Below are 12,169 nucleotides of genomic sequence, written 5' to 3'. Positions count from 1 at the left end.
ATATAAATTGTCTGAATAAAAGTGTCTTTGGCATGTGACTATAATCAACCTCATATGGGCTCCACTCTCTCAGGTCCCACTAAATCTGAAGAAGTAGACAAGTATCCCCATTTCCACTTCCAAAGCATTTGTATTTGGCTGTATATTGATCTTTGTCATTCTGACTGGGAAAAGCTGAATTCACAGTTACATTGCTTACAGTTTCCTGATTGCTCGGTTCAAGGTACAGTTTTTGAGATGTTCCTTTGCAATTTCTTTTTCTTCGTTTGAACTCTATGATAAGATCTAAGAAAAAACCATTTTGATTTTTGACTCTGTTTTTGTTTTGTTTTGTTTTTTGACTCATTGATTTATTTTTGAGTTTCCTATTTATTTTAGATATTTATCCTATGTCAGATGTACAATTGGAAATGACTCTTATTCATTCTTTGGGCTCCCAATTCACCTGGTTAATTTTTTTTTGTTTGTTTCTTTGTTATTTTGTTTGTTTTTTTTTTTTTTTTTTGTCTTCTTAGTCTTATACAGTCCTTGAGCAAGTGTATTTCTGTTTAGAAATCATGCCTATACATGTATCATGTAGGACTGTGTCTGTATTATTTTCTAACAATTTCAGGTTTTCATTTTTTATATTTAGATCTTTGATCAACTCGGAGATGTAATTTGTTCAAGGATATAAACACTTGTCTAATCTCATTGTTTTTTTGCATGTGGACATCCATATTTCCCTGTAGCATTAGATGTAGATAATTTATATTTTCTGCATATGGGTTTAGCAAATTTGTCAATATTAAGTGACTGAGTTACATGCACTTACATGTTTGTGTCTTTTGTGGTCTCTAATTCTGTTTTGGTGTTACTACATTATTGTTTTCTATTATGGCTTGGAAGCTTATCTTATGACCTGAAATGATAATCACTACAGTATTCTCTTTATTCAGGAATTCTTTAAAGGTCAAGGATCTTTTCTGGTTCCATACTAATTTTAGGGTAGTCTTCCTTTTATCCTTTGGTAAGGAATGAGATGTTGACTTTGAGTGGTATTGCATTAAATCTTTAAATACCTTTTGATAAAATGAATATTTTTTATGATATTAATCAATCAATGATCATAGGATGTCTTTGCATTTCCTAGTATCTTTATTTCTTTCTTCAGAAATTTGAAGATTTAATTATAGAGGTTTTTCCTAAAGTATTTTATTTTCTTTGAGGCTAATATGTATGGGAGTGCATCCAGGGTCTTCTTTTCTGTATGTTTGTTGTTAGTATATAAAAGCTACTGGTTTGTTTTTGCAATTTGATTCTCTATCCTGTCATATTGATGAATATATTTACTGTTCTTAGAAATTTTTGGGATGCCTATTATATAATAACACATCATCTACAAATATGGATAATGGGAAGTCATCTTTTCATATTTGTGTACTTTTATATATGTTCTCTTGCCTTGTCACTCTGGGTAATATTTTAAGAATATTTTGAAATAGCATGGGGATGGTAAACATCCCTATCTCTATTGACTTCAGTAGGAATGCTTGGAGCATTTAACTGTAAGATATAACTGTAAGATATTAACTGTTGGGTTTATCCTTGTAGATCTTTGGGCATTTCCCTAGTGCCAGATTTTTTCTTAAATCTACAATGGCTCCTAACTAACAATCTAAGCAATAGTGGAGGGGCTATCTTTATTGCCATTCCACAATAATGAATTGATGACTACCTTATATGCCATCCTAGAGACTTTGTCTAGTAGCTAGAAGCAGAAGCAGACATCCACAGCTAAACACTAGCCCAATTCCTGGAATCCATTTACAGAGAAGGAGGAGTGATGATCAAAGGGTCAAGACCATGCTAGAGAAACCTACACAATCAGCTGACCTGAACGTGGGGGAGCTCATGCACTCCTGTCTGATAACTGAGAAACCAGCATAGGACCGACCCAGATCCCCTAAATGTAGGTGTTAGTTATGAGGACTGGGCAATCTATTGGGCCTCTGGTAATGGGTCAGTATTTATCCCTAGCATACAAATGGACTTTGGGAGCCCATTCCAAAGAAAGGAATACTTTCTCAGGCCTTGCTCTAAATGATGTGACAGATTTTGAAGATCTCCCATGGAAGGCCTCATGGGCTGGTGTTTGGTGGGGGTGATAGGGCAGGATGGGAGGGTGAGGGAACTGAGAACAAACTTGTTTCAAGTTAAAAAAAGAAAAAGAAAAGAATAAGATGTTAACTCTCTCTCTCTCTCTCTCACACACACACACACACACCTTTTATTATGCTGATGTATGTCCCCTGTAGCCCTACATTCTCTAGGGAATATATTATGGAGACACTTTAGAGTTTGCCATTGGCTTTTTCTGCATCTATGGAGGTGATCATGTGATTTTTGTATTTAGCTACATTTAAATGTTCATTGTATTAATTGAATTGCATATGTTGCACCATCCCTGTATGAAAAAGATAGAGTTAATTTGGTCATGGTGGATAATATTGAAGTATGACTGTACTTTCTGCAAGTATTTTTAAACAGTTCTGAATGCTGATCAGGGATATTGTTATGTCTTTACTTAGTATGGCTTTTAGAGTAAGGCTGGCTTTGTAAAAGAATATTGGGAGTGCTCCTCCACATTCTATTGTATTAAATAGTCTAGGGGTTGTTAGCTGTAGATCTTCTTTAAGAATCTGCTAGAAATTTGTTGTGAATTCCTCTAGCCCTGTAGGTCTTTTTTAGCTGAAAGGTTTTTTTATTACTATTTTAGTCTCTTCATTTGTATTGGAACTGTTTAGGTTAATGACATTTTATTTAAATTTTTTCATTTGGTTTAGTTCAGAAATGTATCCATTTATTTGATGTTTCCCTACTTTATAGAGTACAGTTTTTTGATGTATGCCCTATAAATTCTGAGTTGCTTTGAGGTCTCTTGTAATGTTTCTCTGTTCACTTCTGATACTACTAATTTGGGTCCTCTTTTCTATTGGTTAATTGAAACAATTTTTTTTTCAGTCTTATTTGTCTGTTGAAAGTACCAGATGTCATATCAATCAATTCTTTCTATTGTTTTCTTTGTTTCTGTTAAAAAAAAGTCTTCTCTGATTTTTATTATTTATTAACATCAATGGGTATTAAATTTGATTTATACTGCTTTTACATAATTTTTACTTGCATAATCGAGTCATTTATTTGTGCTTTGTCTGATTTTTTAAAAATATAGGCATGGAGAACTATCTGGTTCCCTCATAAGACTTCTTCCACTGGATCTCATGTAATTTGCTATATTATGTTTTCACATGATTTATTTCCAGGACAATTCTTTTAAATTTCTTTCTAGATTTATTCTTTGACAAATTCATCATGCAGTAGTGAGTTACTTAATTTCCATGAGTTTGAACATGTACCAGAGATTTGTTTGTTGTCAATTTTAAGTTTTATTGCATGGTATTCAGGTAAGATACAATACAGAGTTATTTCCATCATCTTGAATTTTTGAATGTTAGTTTTGTGTCCCAGGATATGGGTGCAGGATATGGTCTATTTTAGCTATGCTAAAATAAATGTCATCCTGAGGAGAACTTGTCTTCTGTGGTTTTTGGGTAGAATATTCTGTAGATATCTGTTAGAACTATTTTAAGTTTCTATTAATTAATTATGTTGTTTTCTTATTTATTTTGTCCATAACATCTGGACAAAACAGGAAAGGAAATATTAAATATGTGTTGGAGAAAATGGGGTATTAAGGCAACTTACTATTAATGTCTTAATGTTAATCTAAATCTTTAAATGCAGTAGTTCATTTTTTCAAGTAAAATTTGGTAATCCTCAGTATAATGCATATATGGTTAGGATAGTAATCTCTTCTTTGTTAATTGTTCTCTTGAATAGAGTGAAATATCTTTCTTTATTTCATTAATTTGTTTTGAAGCCTAGTTTTTCAAATACTATGAAGGTGATGCTTACTTGCGTCATGGTCCCACTTGATTGAAGGACTTTTATCTACCTCTATTTTTTAAAGTGGTTGACTATGTTTCATGTAGATAACAGACATATTTTATTTCTTTTTCTGTTCAGTGAGTATTTGTACTTTGTTTGGTGAATTGAGACCATTGATGCTTAAAGTTTTATTGAAATCTCTGTGTTAGTTGTATTCATTGTGTTATTGACACAGTATTGTTATTTATGTTCACAATAGTTCTTTCTGTTTTAATGAATATGTCTTCATATGCCTTCCTGTATTATGTTTGCTAAGCTCCTTGATTTCAGAAGCCTGAAACACTGACTTCTATACTTTCTTTGGTTTGGTTTGCAAGATATAAATTTTTTTTATCTGTCTATATTATGGGAAGATTTTGTTAGTATTTAATTATGGTGGACAGTTTTGTCAGGTATATAGTCTTAGGTTTGCTACTAATGCCTTTTAGGATGTAGAATACAATGTTCCAGGCTTTTATGACTTTCAAAGCTTCCATTGAGAAACAGCTGCTATTTTCATGGATTTAAACTTTATATGTGACTTGTGTTTTCTCTCAAAGCTTTAAGTACACTTTATTTGTTCTCTATACTTAGTGTTTTAACTATAGTCTGTTATGAGAAGTTTCTTAGCTGGCTTTGTCTTTTGGGTTTTTCTGCATTTCTTGTGTCTTCATGGGTATATATTTCCTACTTTGGTTAAGTTTTCTCTTATAATATTTTTAAATTTCTTGTTTAAGAATTGATTTGAATTACTCTGATTCATCTATGAATATAATTAGATTTGGTCTTTTTAATGGTATCCTACACTTTCTGTTTGCTTCTTGTTGTTAAAATGGTGCATATTTCTTCTATATCTGGTCTAGATTTTCTACTTTATGTTCAAGTCCTGATATACCATCTTTTGCTTGATCCCATCCTATTTGAAAGGTTTTCCTTTCTTATAACCAGTTGTGTTATTTTGTTTCTCAGTTCCATCCTCATTTTAGCATGAGTCCTCTGTTAGTCCTATGCCCTATTTTTAATATATGTTTTCTTTGTCATTTCTATCAGCCTTATGTTTCTTCATTCTTCAACAATATTCTGGAAGTTTTTATTTTTATAGTCTTCTTGATTTCACTGGGATATTTTTTTTTAAACTCCTTGAATTTTAGTAAGGGTTTTATTATTATTTTTAAATGTCATATTTCTGTTTCATCTTGGTAAGTCTTATTGATCAAGATGTCTATAGGAATGGTAGCTTTTTTAGATGAGATATGGGCTGATCTTTTACATAGTTTATATTTATTATGAGATCTGTATGTGTGAGTTTCTTTGTTGATTTTGTGTCTGATATGGACAGAGTAGTTTTGGGCAGAAGAGAGTATGCACAGGTTTGTTGGGCCTAGAGGTTTGAAACAACATAGGTAAAATCAAGTAAGGTCGACAGAGAGAGATGGATTGCTTTATACGATGGAATCCTGGTCCAAGCCTGAAATATAAAGTTAGGTCTTAATGCAGAAATAAGTTAGATATACTCTGGAAAGGTTCTATGGATTGAGGGTTAGTCAGAGAAGGTATAATGCTGGGTGTGTTTTGTGCCACAGGGAGGGATGATCATACTAGACTTGGGAATCCAGTAGGATCTAGGGTAATTCTAGCAGTTTGAAAGAATGTGAATCTAACTAATCAGGCTGTTTCAGAGAAAATGGGTATGCTATGTAAGTAGTCTTTGGGTTAGGGTATCTAGGACAAGTATTGAGAGAAGCTTAGAGGCTTGCTCTGGCACAGGCATTGGTTACCATATTAGGGAAAGACACTGGAAGTTGGACAGGCTAGGCTGAGAGAAGATGGATGATGCTTGGTAGGGAGGGTCAGGCAGACTCACCAGTCTTCCTCTGGAGAAGAATGGCTACCCTACTGTGTTTATTGTTACAGTTCTGTGCTATAATTTAAAAACAGAAATGACATTCTCTTCAGCATAGATTTCTTTTACTCAAAATTGTTTTGGAAATCAGGTATTTTTTGTAGTTGCATATGAATTGTAGATCTTGTTTTTCAATTTCTGTAAAGAACAATGAGTGTTTATTACTGGGACTGAACTGAATTAAATATTAAATTCTAAGATTGGATTATAGAAGTTTTACTGTTAAACAACAGGATAATTGGAGATAAACTTGCAATTGAAAGAAAAAGGCTGAATTTGTGTCACATGTCTGTGTATCTCTCTCTCTCTCTCTCTCTCTCTCTCTCTCTCTCTCTCTCCCTCTGTGTGTATGTGTGTGTAGAGAGAGAGACAGAGAGGTTGGAAGGAAAGGGAGGGTATCTATAAATATGAGTTCAGAATATTTGCTATTAATAGGTTATTCACAAATAGTTACCTATATGCTTCTGAGCACATTTCTTTTTTCCCTCCTTTTTTTAAAATTCCTTTTATTTAAAAATAGGTATTTAAAATAGGTATTTAACATTTTATATATCTACTTTGCAGATTCATACAAAGGAGACAAATAAAAATTAATCCCTAAAGTATTCCTGAATAAGAAGAGAATATAATGGACATATAGGGATGGTTTTATGTTTGTGTTTTGTTTTTGTTGTGGTTGTTTGTTTTGCTTAAAGTGCCCCTTTAATATGTTTTCTATATTTCTCTGAGGTGATTATAGATCTTTTCCTTATCACTTAGAACTCCTGTATATATCTATTTTCTGGTCACATATTATGTTGATGCTCTTAATTCTTTGAAGTATTGCTGTCTTTAGATTGAACATTAGGTTTTTCAAAAACATATGACAGCATATGACCGGTCCTGGGGTATTTATGAAAGTCTCTCGGTAAGGCTGTACACGTAAATAAGAATAAGTTTTAATCTGTGACCTATTTTTCATTCAAGATCACTGGGAAGACTCTCACAGGTCCTTAAAACTATCTCTTTTCTTCCTCCCTTTCACTTCTCTGCCTTCAGGAACTCATACTCCTCTGAGCAAACTATTCAACTGATTTGTATTGGTGTTTCCAAAATCTTCTTCACGGCCATAATTTGTATATCCAAAGCCTATATAGTTTCTCAGCTGAAATAAAATGTCCCTTTACTCTTTTGATGGCATAGGGAACTTTATAATAAAATGTGGGGTAACTAAATTCAAATAAATTTTTCTGTACATCATAAGAAGCATATTAATTCAGATATTGCTATATAGTACCAATAAGTTCCCTTTTGTCCATGTGTTTATATTTCTAATTTGTTAACAGAGAGTTCAGTCATTAGCAAGATGATATGTCTTTCTTCTCATTCTTCCTTCATGCCTTTGGCACAACTTCTTCTTCCCCTGGCTGCAATCCTCCAGGCTTGTATGTTTCCCATTAAGCTCAGGACATTACTATTTATTATAAAACTTGGCTTATTTTTCTTAGTATGAAATGAGCCATTTTTGTAATTGGTGAACCTCACAAACAAAGGAATGCATAGTACACTCAGGCATAGTACACTCAGGCAGCATCACCCAAAACTTTTGCTCGTCTCCATTTCAGAAAAAAACCTCTCTACCCATGCCTATGAGAGAAAGGTTTCCCCTAACTTGAATGAACCATTCCATGTCATGCACAATATGTTGGATCCACCAATAGGGAAAAGAATTTTGAAATGCCACTGGTTCATAGTGATTAAAAAAGGTTAATGTGTAATTGAGTAACATGTAAAAGGGGAAAGAAGAAAATGTTTTCCTATGTTATCATATGGGATGTAAAAATGAAGGCAAGAATTTTGGTCTAAATTCAACTTTCATTCAGGTATATTGATTATTGATAAGAGGCAGGTGTGTTTGGGTGACAGTTCCTCAGCAAATATACTGATGAAGATGGAAGATAAATTTTCTTATAGGAATTCTCTTTGCATTACCTTTGAGCAGAGTCATGGATCAAATATCTATGCAACTGAAATTTATTCTACTAATCATCAAAGTCAGATGCACAAATGCACTATTCCTTTGTCTGCTTTCCTCCCTTCTTAAAACATTTTCAGTAAGCAGGCTTTGAAAATCATGAGTGCAGGGACCTGTGAACTAAATATTTCAGCAACACAACTCAATGGTATACTTAAAATACTAATCAACTCAGACTCCCCATTTACCACCACCAAGCTGCCCCTTCTCCTACAATTACTCCTGTGAATGCCACATCAAGTTGTAATTGATTGTCCATATAGAACCATAAGACACATAAAATACATAAGAGGATATTACCCTTCAAATTTGTTTTTGTTTCCAAGGGATGAACATTGCTATGCTATCCTTCATCTCATGTTCTACTAAGAGAACCTACAGTTCTTAATAAGTTCAATTCTTAGTACTCACATGGCATCATATATCGTAATTCCAGTTCCAATAAATCTGATGCCATCTTTTGACATTATTGGGCACTGGTCATGTTTTGATGCATGTACACATGTTCAAGTAAACAGACATACATATAAAGATAAGTATATAAATAAATGTATAAAATAATATATTTTTTAAAGAATTACCTTCTAAAAATTTCACTTGCTCTCCATACTCATTCAGTTTTATAATGTGAATTCTGTAGAAACAGCAGCAGTGTGTATACAAGAATTTTAGTTAATTTTGTGCTGGTCAAAATGCTATAGCAGTAAGAAGAGTGCGAGAACACGGAAGAGAGTAGAAGAGGGCTAGATGGGAAGGAAGGAAGGAAAGAAGGAAGGAAGGAAGGTTTCCTGTCATGCCTCATAGCACTGAACTAAGAAAAAGTATTAGCCTTCTGTCCTCATATTTTAGGCATAGTGCAAATAAGAGTGTAAATCAGAAGTACTGAGATTACTCTATGCTCTGGTGGGTTATGTAAATTATTCATAGGAGTAAGAAGAAGAGGATGTGTGGTCATTTTGGTCCTTGTAAATGTACTTTAAGAGAGAGAGAGAGAACATAAAAGTGGGAGCCATTGTTGGTTTGAAGACAAAATCAAACCTAAAGAAAGGTCTAGAGACTTACAAGACTAACTCCAACTAACAATTTGAACACCCATGGAAAGGCTACCATAAATGCCCTTCCTGGAGAGTGAGATCAACAACTAATTTATCCATGGAGCCCTCACCTAATACCTGTTGGAAACAGAAGGAAACACCCACGCCTAAACACTGAGTTGAATTACAGTCTAGATGCAGAGGCAGAATACAAGACCGGGTTGCAGAAACACATAGAGACAGCTGACTTGAACAAGGAGGCGCTGACAGGCCCCCAGACTGATAGCTGGGAATCCAGCATGGGACTGACTCAGGCTCCCCTGAATATGGGTCTCAGCCAGAAGGACTGAGAAGTCTAAGGTACCTCAGACAGTGGAGCCAGGATGTATCCCTGGTGCACAAAAGGACCTTGCAAACACATCCCCCATGGAGGGATACTGCCTTAACCTAGAGACAGGAGAGAAGCCCTAGGCCCTACTTCAAATGACCTGTCAGATCTACATGACCCCACCTGGATGGAATTGCCCTACATGTGGTATGTGGTGGGGGGGGATGGAAGGGGAGGGTGGTCAGGGTGCGTGAGTGGGCAGAGAAGGTAAAAGAGAGGGGGGGTGGGAGAGGGAACTGGGATCAACATGTAAAATAATAAATTAAATAAAAAAATTAAATTAAAAAAAATGTCTATAATTCACTTAACCAGATTAGGGAAGTTCTTTTATTTATTTGTATTTATTTACTTACCACACACACACACACACACACACACACACACACACACACACACACAGCCACACATATAACGTAAGTAAGTATGTGAGACAGGGTCTCTATAATATGTAGCTTTTGTATCTAAGGCTGATAGATCACTGCAGAAATATTAGTGAAAGGCTTTTAAGTTTCAGAAGAACATGGAGTTGTCTATGAGACTCTGGCCGCTAAGACTGTCAGAATCTATCATACTAGGTTTCACCAACATGACTACTCAAATATGATCTAAACAAGGACAACAGCATTACGCATACAAAAATTGACAGGTCCATGAAACCTTAGCCCTATTCTCCAGGAAAGCACACTCCAATTGGTTATCCAATATGAAATAGTCTGTCCTAAAAACATATAGAGAAGCAACACTACAAAAACTGAGAAAAGTGTACTTACCTATTTAGGTGTGTGTGTGTGTGTGTGTGTGTGTGTGTGTGTGTGTGTGTGTATAAAACAATCATGAAAAAAGAGGCCATGAATTTAAAAATGAGCAAAGTAGATTGAGGAATCTCAATCTGTCAGCATATGCTGACAACCTCCAACATTGTATTTTATTATGTTTATTATGTACAACACTACTTTGGGTGATTAAGGAAGTTAAAATTATTTTGCCATTTTGGAAAGAAAGGTATTCAGTGTTTGTTCTTAGGAGAGGAAAGCATGTGGGACTAGGAAGATGAGTCAGGGGAGAAATAGACAAGAGCAAAAGTAAACAAACAAACAAACAAATATATATATATAGAGAGATAGATACCATAAAAGAGGGAGCCATTATAGGTTTGAACAGAAAACTGTCTCTAGAGAAATGTCCAGATGTTCAGAGACCTACAAGGATGACCCTAACTAACAGTCTGAGCAACAGTGGAACGGCTACCTCAAATGCCCTTCCCTGATAATGAGACTGATAAAAACTTATATGCCATCATATTGCCCTCATCTAGTAGCTGATGTGATGGGAGATGTCATTCTGTATATGTTTCTCATACTGGTTAATGAATAAAGCACTGTTGGCCAATAGGAAAGGAAGATAGTAGGGACTAGGAGACAAGAAGGAAAGAGGAGGTAGTAAGGAGGGAAAGATGGAGTGTCTGGAGAGAATAGAACCGCTAGCCACCTCTCGCTGGTAAGACCATGTGGAAATACATAGTAAAGGGTTAATACTTAAGACAGAGCTAGCCTATAAGAAACAAGTAACTGGCCAACAGCATAATATCAAATACAGAGTATCTGTGTATTATTTGGGGCTGGCATGGCGGTGGGACAAGACTAGGTGGTGGGAGGAAAAAACCGTACTCCTTACAAATGGTGCCCATGTGGCTAATAAGAACCTCCACTTAAAATTTAACAAAAGCTTTAAAAAGGGTTTTAAAAACAAAAGAACAGAGACAAGCAAGGTTTCTTGGTAGTAGCATTTTTCTCGGTTTAACTCTGCTTTGCTAGAGACAAGCAGACATTAGCGCGGCTCCTTTAAGGGAATGTTCCTGACTCAGGATGAGTGGCAAAAAACCGCACAGCTTTTAAGAAGCACTGATAACAATTTATTGGTGTGTATGAGAGCATGCAATGGTAGTGACCACATCTCCAAGCCGGCAGCATGGGGCTGGATGGCAGTGCAGACCAAGGCAGTAAGCACAGCTCTCACTGCTGCCGGTAAAATAGCCGCCGCCATGTTTGATAAACTGCCACAGAAACAACTATGAATTTCATTTTAGCAATGTTGTTGTTTATCAGATAAAAGACTCGTGGCCAGAAAGAGATAAAGATTTACAATAAAGACAGATTCATATTAAGAAAAACCTCTAAATGTGTACAGTGTGTTTTAAAATATAGGTAGGCTTGGGAGAGAAAAGAAATAAAATGGTTTTAAAAAGAGAGTGAGGAGCTGGGTGTGGTGGCACACGCCTTTAATCCCAGCAATCGGGAGACAGAGGTAAGCAGATTTCTTGTGATTTCAAAGTAAACCTGGTATGCAGAGTGAATTACAGGACAGATAAATGTTACACAGAGAATCTCTGTTTCAAAAAATGAAAAAAATAGAAGAAAGAGTGTAATAATAAAGCCACGTAAAAATGAAAAGCTCAGAGAGAATCTGTGTAGTGTATGGCATTATATTGTCTTTATATCGTTTGACTGCTGAGGAAACAACTGTTAAAGGAAATACTGCTGGATTAATTCAATTTATATATTTTAAAGATGCTTTGACTCCAAAATTTAAGTTCAAGGACAAGGTACAGGGAAAAAGGATTTCTATTTTTGATTCCACAGAAAATGAAAAGCTGTGGATTCCTTCCAGACTAATGTGGTTTGATCAAGTCAGGCCCCCTGAAACAGAGTCGCTGGTGATCCAACATTCAAAACAGCTTGGACAAAGCAGCCTTGCAGACTACAACCAGGATTTCTGCATCTTCTTAGGATTCCCCCATGACAGCGCCCTTTACTAGCAGGAAGTAGTTTGGAAAGAATGATGCCCAAATTCCCAAATATTGTTTA

Source organism: Phodopus roborovskii, unplaced genomic scaffold, assembly GCF_943737965.1.
Source record: "Phodopus roborovskii unplaced genomic scaffold, PHOROB, whole genome shotgun sequence".
Classification (NCBI taxonomy): Eukaryota; Metazoa; Chordata; class Mammalia; order Rodentia; family Cricetidae; genus Phodopus; species Phodopus roborovskii.
The sequence above is the reverse complement of the archived record's forward strand: the minus strand, read 5'-3'. Positions refer to the sequence as shown.